This window comes from Eubalaena glacialis, chromosome 10, assembly GCF_028564815.1.
Source record: "Eubalaena glacialis isolate mEubGla1 chromosome 10, mEubGla1.1.hap2.+ XY, whole genome shotgun sequence".
In the NCBI taxonomy this organism is placed as follows: Eukaryota; Metazoa; Chordata; class Mammalia; order Artiodactyla; family Balaenidae; genus Eubalaena; species Eubalaena glacialis.
This window is the reverse complement of record NC_083725.1, coordinates 96786321-96798708: the sequence shown is the minus strand read 5'-3', so window position 1 is coordinate 96798708 and position 12388 is coordinate 96786321.

The window sequence follows — 12388 nt, the reverse complement described above, 5'->3', positions numbered from 1 at the left end:
GTCCGAAGTACTTCTGTAACAGAAACAAGATATATTATAAATTATTTCTTACAACTGTTAAATTGGAATAATAATTCCTACCTACCTACTTCACAGGGTTGTTGTGAAAATAAATAAAGCATTCGAACAGTACTGGTCACAGAGTAAATGCTGTGTAAATGGTTGCAATTATTATGTACATGTTCACTTTCTTAGAACTAATTAGTAGGTTAATAAAAAGTGTCAAAATGTTAAATTTTCATATTCATATTAAAGGAATATGACTTTTGTAGGAAACGTGGAGTCAAGATACCTGGGAACTTGGTCAATGCTACTATTAGTAATAAATTGTCAAATGAAATAATAGAATCAGGGAATTGAGGACGTGGAGGAAAGACCAACACTTTCCTTTTTTAGATGGAGAAAAGGAGTTATAGAGAAAGAAAATCACAGTGGCAAACCTGTGACCGATAGCTCATAGCCCCCATGCACAGTTCTTCTCCAGAATGCTACGCCATGGATAAAAAGGCTTTTTAAAATAAGTGCTTCAGAAAAGCTAAACACTGTACAAACAAGAGGTAGCATGAGCACTATATTTGGACAAATAAAGTCTGAATCTGCTTATCAGCTCCCCTAATGGAAACGACAACCAGCACAAGCAAAACGCTTTGTGATTCAAAAGATAACAGGACCCAGCTCACCAGATCTCCTGTTATTACTGACGGAATCCTCCCAGCTATTACACCTTGGGAAAATATTAACGTGCTCAGCCAATAAAGACAAATTTAAAAGAAGAAGCAAGTGATGCTACGCATTGCAATGCCACCTGATATTCAAATGTGCTCTTCTGAGCTATGTCTAATGTCAGCATCATTTTTTTAAGGAGACATATCAGTTTCAGTCAAGGTATTTATTTCACTTTCCCCATTCTTCACTGCCTGGACTAGGGAAAAAAATAAAAAGAATTACCAGCGACATTACTTTTTAATTGAATGCCCTTGAGTAAGGGCAATAGCAAGGAGGCAGGATAGAGATTTCGATTTCGGAAGGACAGTGGATGGAGAACAGTTGTTAGTGCCACATCTTCCATGAATATTGGTTGCAGCAGCTGTCTCTGCCATCATTCTCTCAAGGTAATGCCTTGCTTCCCATTGTCATGGTATCTCAGAATCAAATTATTTGAATTCCAGACACATCGACAACACACTGAAGGGCCCTTGCCAATTTTTGCAGCTCGCTTGGAGAAGAGCATCATGAAGCATTACTCATTTATACGACTCCCAGGCTCCTGTTGTAAATTCAGCACGCAGGACTGCCTCCACGTGCTGCCCTTCAGCTTAGCTCTCTAATCCTGTAACCCTTTACCACCAACTCCTTCCCATAAATATGTGCAGAAAATCCCCAGGCCAGGTCCTGCAGCTCTTTGAGCTTCCGTGGGTGCAGATGGAGTCCAGGCTGCCAGAGCTGACCTGGAGACAGAAGCCAGCTATTTTGTCTCAGTCTGGCCTAGGGGTGAAAGCCCCAAAGCACAACACACTGAATCGTCCCCACAGCCATCCCTCTGATATTTTCATACAGGTGAAGTCCAGTTAAAATTAACATCTGTCCTGCAATAGTGAAGCAGCTGATAATGGCCCGTCTCCTGGAGCATGAGGGAACCATAAGCAAGGGTATTTTGGAAGATTTCTTTTTAATGACCTAGGAAAAATCTCACAACATAAATGAAAAAAAAAGTGTGTAATCCCATATCTTATAGAAGTTTTATACATGCATGTAGGTATATTTACATATATATATATATATAACTAGAAGAAAACACATCAAAATTAACAGTGATTATTTTACTTTTTCTTCTTTATTGTTTTCTATATTTTCTAAAATAAACAGGTATTTCTCTTATATTCAGGAAAATAGATCCTCTTTATAAAGAAAATTTCCATCAAGGGTGTTTTTTAAACAAAAGGACTGTTTTCAAAAAGTTCACTACACAGTCAGCCCACACACCCCCATTCTGAAAGCAAGGGGTTCCTTCCCACCGGCCCCTGCTTAGAAGAGCTGCCCCAGGGGTGTCCTCTTAGCACCCCCTTAGCAAGGGGGTTCTAGTTAAGGGGTTTTGTCCAGCAGGACCAAAAGTGACCATATTAGTCCAATCGGATTCTTTCTCTTGAATTGACCCACACAGAGAAAGTAGCAAAGGCAGAAGAAGGGAAAGAGGAAAGAGGGAGGGAAAGAATGAGTCACCCTTGAATGGCTGCAGTGTGGATGGCTGAGGACAGAATAAAGGAACTTGATAGCTAGAGCTGCCTTAGACCCTGGACTAGCTTCTGATTCCAGGATTCTATGCCATGCAGGACCACGATTCCTATTTCTCCCATGAGGTCTTGGTGGTTGGTATTTCTGGGTATCTGTCAGACAGACCCATGGCCAAATATCCTGTTCTCCTTAGTACCGTGAATATCCTTGTAACAATCTATTTGGGGACAGATTATACTATGATTCTTCTGATCACATGAGACAGGAATTTCAGGATACCAAAACCCTGAGACGAGGCAAATGGGTTTCATAGGTCGTTTTATTCCTTATTAAGTACACTACCCAAACCAGGGCTACCACCAGACCATTTGGCATTTTATACAAATTTGAAAAAGCTACCCCTTCCTTAAATTAACAAAGTTAATTATTTCTCAATAACAACAATTACTAAAGAAAAACAGTCATTTTATATGAGTTGCACAGGTAAATGATTCATCATAAAATGATAGAAAATTCAAATCGTTAATGATAATATTAGAAATTTAAGTCACTTGGATCTAATGATTTGTTGTAAAATTCATAGACATCTTGCCTTGGCAGAGATAATTCTTTCTGCTGGTTTTAATGCTTACTTTTTTATATAGTTCATATTTTATAGAAATGATCACCAGATTGGCAGTCTTTCTTATGACACTGTGGACTTTACTTTGGTTTTAACATATTTAATTTTGAGATGCCACATTCTTCACTGATATTGATATTAGCAAAATTAGTTTTACCTTGAAAGTTTCGAAGTTATTTGGAAATGGATCTGGTAAATTATTGTCACAAAAACATTACAATATTTTGGTGGGAGAATATGAGATTATAAAAAGACAAATTTAGATTTTGAGCTCTTTATACATTGATGAATGATGCATAAAATTCTTTAATATGCTCATCAGTCAATTTCAGTCATACATTTTTACCCAGCTTGGGTACTTGGTATTGATAGTAATTCTTCAAATCACATGAGATATCCAGAACTCGGCTACTACAAGTACCCAGCATTAGGGCATCACCAGGAGCTTGTTATAAATGTAGAATCTCAGGTCCCATTACAGAATTACTGAATCAGAATTTGCATTTTCATATGATCCCCAGGCACTCTGTATGCACAGGAAAATCTAAGAAGTACTGATCTAGGACGCTGTAAAGGCCATCATATTCTTTCAGCAATATAAAACTTTCTTTTAAAGATAATATCAATATTATTGTTACCATTATAGAAAAAAATAGAAATCAATTTTGGATCAGAGGTGGATTGATTGTGGAAATAACATTTGAAATGAATTTTCCTCCCCCTGTCTGGTGTTTTTACATTGAAGAAGTTGGAGTCAATGTCAAGAAGTTGCAATTTGTTGAGCAGCAATAATATCTTTTTGTAACTATCATCAATTCATTTTTCTTGAAAGATTTTCTTAGCCCATTATCTGCATTGGAGGGAATAATAGATGTTGACTTTTGGCTCCCATCTAATTTTGCTTACAACATTAATTTTACCTTCACTTCAAATTAGTACTGAGCAACGCATTTTAAAGAGAATATTTTCAAAAGTATACTTTGACTTGTATTTGAGAATCTGTGCTTTTATCTGTAACATCAATATGCACTGCATACTCCCTCTAATTAAGTTTTAGTAGCAAGATGGCATCTACTCAATTTCCCCATCTCATATTCAACAATGATTTAAAATTTTATGTCCCATAAACGCGTTTTCAATATACTTCAACATTTGGTTGAAGCAAAAAGAGTAGTTATATAATTTCTTGGATGATATAAAAAATCCAGTGCTGTCAAAATAGATTTTTGCCACATGATTCAATACCAAATGTAAAGAAGATGCAAAACAAAAAGTATAAAATGCCCTAGAATTTTTGAGGATCTTCTGTAACAATCCATTACATTCTGTACGCATACTTGTGGCATTGCTGAATCCAATTTTTCTTTAGATTCAGTTTTTGTAAGTAGCCTTCTGAAAATAGACATATGCTTTCTTTTGTCTTGTCAATTACTGGGCAACCCCGTTTGTCCAAACATTCACATATGAAATGTTTACTTGTTGAAAATCCACAAATCTAATAACATTATCTGTTCTACATGGTTTATACCAGGGGTTATATCTAAAATGATCCAATAATATTTGTATTTCTTACCTTTTTCAAAAATAATTCATTCATTGCATCTACTATAATTTTAATTATTTGGCTTTATATTTTATGACTTTAAAAATGTGTAACATTATTTGTTAATCAATGTGCCATTATGTTTTAGAATTTTGTATAGTTTCTGCCAAAGGAAGGCAATTCTCATCATTGTACTCACAGTTGCCTGGATAATCTTCTCCCTGGATGTGCCCTTTCCAAAAGTTGAATCATGCATAGTATGTGTTCCCACTGTTGTTTCTCATTTTCATAGTATTGTTGTTTGTCTGCCTCTCTCTCAATACATAGCTTTCAAATCATACTTCAACTTTGAATTCTTAACACTATTGGTGAAGTGCATTTTACCTTCTGTATATTAGTAATGTGTGATGTATACTGCCAATTCTTCCTCATGTTTTCATTTCAGTTGATATTTTTCCTCCATCCCTGAAGAATTTACAATATAGATAAAACACAGAAATCATTGAGGTAGAATAATGTAGGGGCTTTGATCATTAATAAGAATTTATGAATAAATAATTTCTGAAAACTTCCCACCTGTACTGATGGTAGTTAAGTTTGATAAACTTTGATGAAAATTTAATGAAAATAAATTTAATAAAAAGTTACATAATTTCTTACATAAGATAGACAAATTTCAGCTAGAATCTTGTTAATATTCAAATCGTTAAATATTCAAATTACATAGCCAGGTACCTGGATAGACAAAATATACATATACTTATATGTATATTAGATTGATAGATAGATGATAGATAGATAGATAGGTAGGTAGATAGATAGATAGATAGATCAATCTCCAGTTTAATGTTTTCTTTTTCTCTTCCACATCCTAATCCAGCAGTCTGCCCCCATTCCATCTTCTCCAAAATGTATTTAATGATCTAAATTATTCTTTTTCATTTTCTTCTCTGTTTTCTGATTCTGAAATCAATTTTAAAATCTCTTTCATAGTATCTGAGCCAAATCAATAATTAGTATTTTATTTTAGAACTTATATGTATGTAACATACAAAATACATAATCGACAAGCTGCTAAATATTGTCGTGTTAATAGTCTTACTAACAGAATATCCATAACAACAAGTGATTGCTATTATGTAATTTCCAGATCATTAAATAGTGATTTCTAATTTATGTGCATATAATTTATTTTATGGATTATTTGAGCATATGTATTTAGTTTGATGATGATGCATAGAATAATGAAAGTCCTTGTAGATTTATGTTGGGAACTCAGCAATACCTTTTGAAAACAGCAAATAAACAGGAGGTGATGTGATGCAACATGAAACATTAAGTTAGCTGGTACACTAACAATGGGGATTATTTATTTTTAATTTTTGAAATACTCACCTATCAGTATATCAATTAGAAAAGCAGTTTCTTGTTTAGAAGCAGAAATATTTTAGATGACATTAGAGCTGTTGTTGGTTTTGATTATTGATTCATTTTTTCCTTTGTGCATGGAAGCAGACAAAATATATTAAACCTCTTAAAACAAGACACTCTACTGCCATCTGCCGGGAGGTTGTAAGAAATATACAAAGCACCCATCTTTGCGACAAACAATCATAACAAACGTACAAACATTTTCAGAATAATAAAGGTGTCTGTGATGTGAATGGTGCCCTCTTAGATGAGGAGCACATGTGCAGTGCCCAACCAAAATAATCATATGTGGCAGCCCCAATCTCAACTGCATCTAGATTTCATTCTTGTTGTTTTCAATCTTCTGACAAAGGAGGAAAATTCCCATTGTAAAGACATTCTTGGGGTCCAGTCTGGTGCTGCTCATTCATGTTTTTGGGTAGGAAAACAGGGGAGGGGGATACAACCTACAATTCCGCTTCTACAGAATGGCCACTCACTCTAGCAGGGAAGACTGGCTGTTCAGGCCTTTCATCACTGGCCCCAGGCCAGATAGCTGAGCTGTACTTAGTCTCCGCTGGGCTAAAGCCATTCACCCTGCAGGGAGTGGGAGTGGGGGAGGGGTCGGACCCAGGCAAACTGTCAAAGGAAAAATAAAAACTCTGCCTAAAATTAGGGATGGGCCAGCAAGATCCCTGAACAAAAGAACTTCAAGTGGGGGTGGGGATGGAGAGGGAGCTTTACACATATTAGTTATTCTTCAGTGCAAACTCACAATCATCTTGCTAGAAAGATGCCCTCTGGCATATTTTGCTTGGAAACAACGGTCATAAATCCAATAATATTTTCTATTCTTGCAAGAAAACAAATCGTTAGATGGCAAGGTGATAAGAAATTCCCATTACCCAATCCCATGTATTTGAAGGAAAATATTGAGTGAGTCTATGTTTCTTGCAATTCAAATCGCAAAAGTTAATATTACCAATAACTAACACAGGGCAGAAAGTACCCCTAGTCCCTGGCCCATGATGGGCATTCGTTTGTTGAATAAATGAGAAGAGTTCTACTCCAGAGTTACCCCCAAAGTGTCAAGTGAGCACAGAGGATGCAGAATTGGGGGACCTGGGGAGGGCTTCCAGGTGAAGGTGTTAATTGAGTTAGATCTTGACAAGGAGGCAGAACGTTGACAGGCAGACAGGCAGAGATGGAGAGAAAAGGCATCCCAAGTGGAGTTAACAGTAGCAGCAAGACCCACGAAGTGGGAGGAGAAGGAGGAGCATCAGTCAGGCATTCGGGACAGGAGAGCATGGTGACAGCGTCCAGCGAGGAAGAAGTGTCTAGCAGGGGCCACTGCAGCTGGTGACCTTTGAAGGTGGACATGACAGCCAGATTGCAAGGAAGGATAATGATTGAGTGGGAGAGGACGGAGGGGAGGGAGTAGAAAAGAGAATTAGGCTACTCTCTCTCTTCTTTTGTTAATTTTCTATTGAAGTTACATTTTTTATTATATATTATTAAAATATACATATTTTAATATACATTTATTGAAGTAATATATATCATATAAAACACATACTCAATATAACTTATGCTCTTTTATACATATATGTATTTATAATAGAGCATATTTGTGCTGTTACATATGTGTAGTATGTATATGTATATATATATATATATATATATATATATATATATATATATATATATATAGCAAAGTGCATGTAGTATACCCCTCAACAAATAACTGCTTTCCTGACTCCTAAAAGCATAGATTAGTTTTTAGAGCTACTTTTTTTTTTTTTTTTTTAAGAAGTAAAAGGTGATGGTAAAAGGAGAGAAACGGGATGGTAGCTTGAGTGGCAGGATCAATGGAAAGGGATTTTCAGGTCACAGAATCATTGTTCTTATGCCAAGGGGAGCCAATTAAGAGGGAGAGATTGGATATGTAAGAGGATGAGGGAACAACCGATGGAGCAGTACTAATGGACATGAAAGGAGCAGCCTCAAGGTAATGGATGTGGTTGATATTAAAAATAGAGAGGAAACTTCATCCTGGGGTAGCAGGACCCAAGCAGAGAGATCAGTGTGGGGCAGGGGCTGGGTGTGTGGCCCTGGGACCAGAGAGTCCTGGGTTCTATCTCAGCTCTGCCACTTACATAGACAGTTAAGAGTTACTCTGGCTCCTTTTCTAAACTTGAATCATCATGATAACAAAGGCAACAGCAACAAAAATAGCAATGACTCCTGTAGGAGTCCAAAAGCCCTAGGACCACCCTGAAATGGGACCTGATTTTAAATTGGACTCAACTAAGTACACAAGACTTCTATCCTGACCCTAACCCTGCCCTATAACCTTGCCAGGGGACAGCCCACTTCAGGTTAGCCCTGAGTGTCACAGGAAGTGCTGTGCCAGCCTCTGGAATTCCAAAAGACATTTCAAGCCAAATCAGTCTGAGGGTCCGGGTTGAAGTTGGAAAGTCCAGCACTTAGGGGGACTTCGGCCCCCAGAGCCTCTCTGCTGGTTACACTCACTGGTGGCTGGCACTGGGGGAGATGATGGCAGAACTCAGCTGTCCGAGGACAGAACCTCCCCCTCTTGGAGAGAGAGCCAGAGCAGAACAGGACCAGCCAACACATGTTGTCAAACCTTTCTGAGGCCCACGCCGACTTCTTCTTCCCAGGGTCCATGTTCCCCACAAAGGGATTGAGTAAGAACCTCTCTGAATTCACCAAATAGCCCCTGAACTCTTACCTCCTGTCAGCCCTGATCTTGCCTGAGAACCTCTCTCCCTGAAGGAACTGCTGAAGGTGCTCTGTGGCTAGGACAGACTCACAGGTGAGGCTGAGCACATCTGGGGCTCAATCCACAAGAAGTGGGAAAGCAATGGATAGAAGTGAACATAAATTGTCATCTCTGAAATGAAATCAAAGCCAGACTCTGAGGTGAGAACTGAAGGACACGTGTAGAGGGGAAGCCAGACCTGGTGGCTACGTTTTCACCTTTTCTTTGGGTGACAAATCTCTCACTGCTTTTCCTGCCACCAATATTCTGGCTGCACAGGGGCACTACTCACCCTTCATACTCCCTTAATTCCTTGTAAGGCGTCTGAGACAAGACTGGAAAGTTCAAATAGGACCTTACCAAATGCTGAAGTGAAATATAAACTCAAAGCAACATGGGTTATAAAGAGGGCCATGGAGCTACAGAGATCATGGGATCCAGAGAGGAGGTGAAACTTCTCCAAGATTGCTGAAATCCATATGAAGTTTCCACGGCCTCAGTCAAATCCAAAAGTGGAAAAGAAATCGAGCAGAGGAGCAGCGGGGTGTTATGGTTAAGGGACCAGACACAGGAGCCAGATGACCTGGGTTCACGTCTCAGTTCTTTGGCAAAGTTCTCTGGGGACCTCGGTTTCCCCATCTAAAAACAAAGGCGATACTAGTGCCTACAGCATAGGGTTCTTACGGGAATTAAGTTAATATATGTAAAGCCCTTACAACAGTCTTTGGCTCATAGATGTTAAGTAAGCTTGGAATTTTATCATTATTAACGACATGCTCAATGTGACTAAAGGAAGAGAAGAGATGGGGGCCACCTGGGAGATAGGCAAAGAGGCAGGAATGAGACAGACAGGAATGGCACCCAGGAAATGGAGGCCACAAGGAAGGATGGAGGAATGAGAGAAAAATAACATATAGCGTGGGACAGGGGTGGGGCATAGGAGACACTCAGGTAAGTGAGACAGATGGAAAAAGGCACTGCCGCCTTTACACCGGAGCAAGAGACCCACACTTCAGAGAGCCTGGCTCTGGCTCTCCTCTAGACTCACCATCCTTCCCACTGGGTAAGAAATCCTGGGGACCAATGGATGTGCCTCCTCAGCCACCCCCTTTTGGCTGCTTAGGACTCTGGAATTCCCTGCCCAACCTCCAAAACCCCACTGCCAGGTGCTGCCCTGTTCAGGTCACGCCATCCTAAGGCTACCGTCTCCCCCCAGGTGAGCACACCCATAGGTTCAGAGGAGGCCGAGGGGCCGCTATTTGCAAGAGCATGGACAGAGCTTTAACGCGGCAGCTGAGGTGTCCTTTGGAGGCCCCTCAAGGTGCGGGATGGAATTAGGGGTGAAGGTGGAGTGTCCCTGTGAAAGGGGTAGGGGTTCCCAGTGGGGGGCAGGATGGTCCCTCGCTTTCCTTTGAGGTCTTTCCGATAACCTTCGCGCTGACCGCAAGGTGGCGCTCCTTCCCTGCCAGTGTTCCTGTCGGACCCCAGTCCTGAATCTCACCAGTTAACCCAGGGGCGCTGCTGGCAAGGGTCCCAGCCTTTTGCTAGGGCTCTGGAAAACTACGCGCAAATGAATGCGGAGAAAACCAGGCGATCTGTTTCCACTGCGCAGTTTCTTCACTGCGGCTGGGCTTCCGCCCAGGTGTCCGCGGGGCCGGATGTCGGGCTCACCCCAGGTGGGAGGTGCTGGGGACCTCGCTCGAGGCCCAAGAAGGCGAGGCCGCCCTTTCCCACCTTTTAAACTCCCTGCTTCTGGGTTTCCCTCTGTGAGCCGCCCCCGTTCAGAGAGAAGGCGGAGGCTAACCTCGCTGGCGTTTACCAGGAGGCGCGGCTTTAAGCGCCTGGCTCTGCGGAGAGCGCAGTGAGGGCTCCCGCCTGCAGCCCTTGCGCTTCAGGGTCCGCACGAACGTAGCGCGGGAGGAGGAGCCCGGGGGGCGCCGATGCCCTTCCGCAGTGGACTGCGGTCCCCTTGGCGGCACTGGGCAGGCAGAGCCGGGCCGAGACGTCGCCGGGTCTCCGAGAGTGGCCAGAGCCACCTTCGGGACGTCGCTGGTCGCTTTGTCCCGGGGGAGGTGAGGAAAGAAAGAGGGACCGGAGGGCCCAGGGGTTGCAGCGATAAGGGAGCCTGGCTTGATACCCGGAATGGACCGGGGGAGAGGGGTGGTGATCTTAGATGGTGCCGGGGAGCTGGGACCCAAGCCCGAGCACGACTCCCCCTCTTCCCTCCTCCTCCTGCCCGGGCGCGGGGCTCCAGGCTTGCTATTCAGGCGCCTCTCCAGCACCTCGCTGGGTCCCAGGGGCTGGGTTCCGCCCTGTGGCTGCTCCGGGATCCTCCACCCCGGAGGGGAGAGAGCAGGATCCAGCGAGCCCCGCAGCGCTGCAGGGGAGGGAGTTGCGTTTCCAGGTGGAACGCAGAGAGGGACTTACTCTCCGCAAGAGGCAGCGTTTGAGGACCGAGTACCCCATACAGCGCAACCTGACCCTAACCCCCGGAGGATCTGGAGGAAGGCTTCCGGGGCTCTGGGCGCTGCAGGTTGCCCAGGAGCCGCTGAAGTGTATCAAGCGGGGGGCGCACGCCCTCCTCTGCGCGGCGGGCTCACACCCTTCCCCGCCGGACTCGGGCCTCTGTGTCGAGGCTGAGTGCCCTCTGCTGGCCTAGTCATGTCCTGCTCTGTGCCCCAAGGTGGGGAAGAGAAGGCCTAGTCCTCCCGACTAACTGGATTTTGCTCGTTACGGAACTCGCTATCAATCCAGCTCTTGAGAAAAGAGCTTTATCGGGAAATCCACCCGCAAGGAGATAGGAGGTAAAACTCTCAAATCTGTCTCCTTGATCCAGGGTTCAGGGGGAAATGTATAGGGTTTAGGGAAATTTCAAACTTGGATGCTGATTGACTGGTCTTGATTTAGTCCATATAAGCTACTCCTGCTCCTGGAAGCCAGATTTTCCTTATTGAAGGGCTTCTCGCTTTTTAAAGGGCTCTGGTGGCATCGTTTCTATTCTTTGAGTTCTGTAGACTAAGATTCTCTGTTCCACGGTCATCCTGGAGACAAGGGTTCCCGTCTTGCACACGGAGCAGTGCTGTTTCTTTAAAATAACTCAAGTTTGATTAATCAATCAACCTATCTAAGGAGGTAAAACCAGTTTAAGCTAGCGCTGTTTCAACAACCTATTTAAGGAGGCAAAACGAGTTTAAGCTTGGGCTGTTTTACGTGCTGTTTCACCCTCATGGCTCCATCAGTGACTATGACCAGCAGGGAGGTCCTGGAGGGCAAGTTCCCCCTGAGGTGCTTATCCTTCACTCCATCCCCAGATGGTGACAGTGACCTGGCTTTGGGATCAGGAGTGTCTGAGCCAGAGCGCTGCAAGAGCCTGGGACCATCCTGCCCAGTGGGGATAGGACCAGCAGATCCCCCTGGGCAGAAGTGGAGACCAATCTGCTACAGGGAACTTCTGAGGCTTCCTGTGATGTCTGTGAGGAAGTAGGGGTACCCTGAAGTGGGCTCTCCCCTGGTAGGATTAGGGGCAGGGAGGGTCTCAGAATAGGAGTCTTGTGGGTTCAGGTGGGATTAGTGTAAAGTCAAGTCCCATTTCAGGGTAACCCCAAGAGCAATACTGTCGTTGTTGCTGTAGAGGTTGCTGCTGGTTTGTCTGATGACTTGAGCTGAGAATATCATAAGACAAATGCAGAAGATACAGGTGAGGAGCAGACCAGGCTGGGAATGGAGAGGAGAGGGGCTCTGAGCTCTGGCTCTCTCCTCAGCCAAGCATCCAGAGAGAGTGACACAGCATGTTAAATTG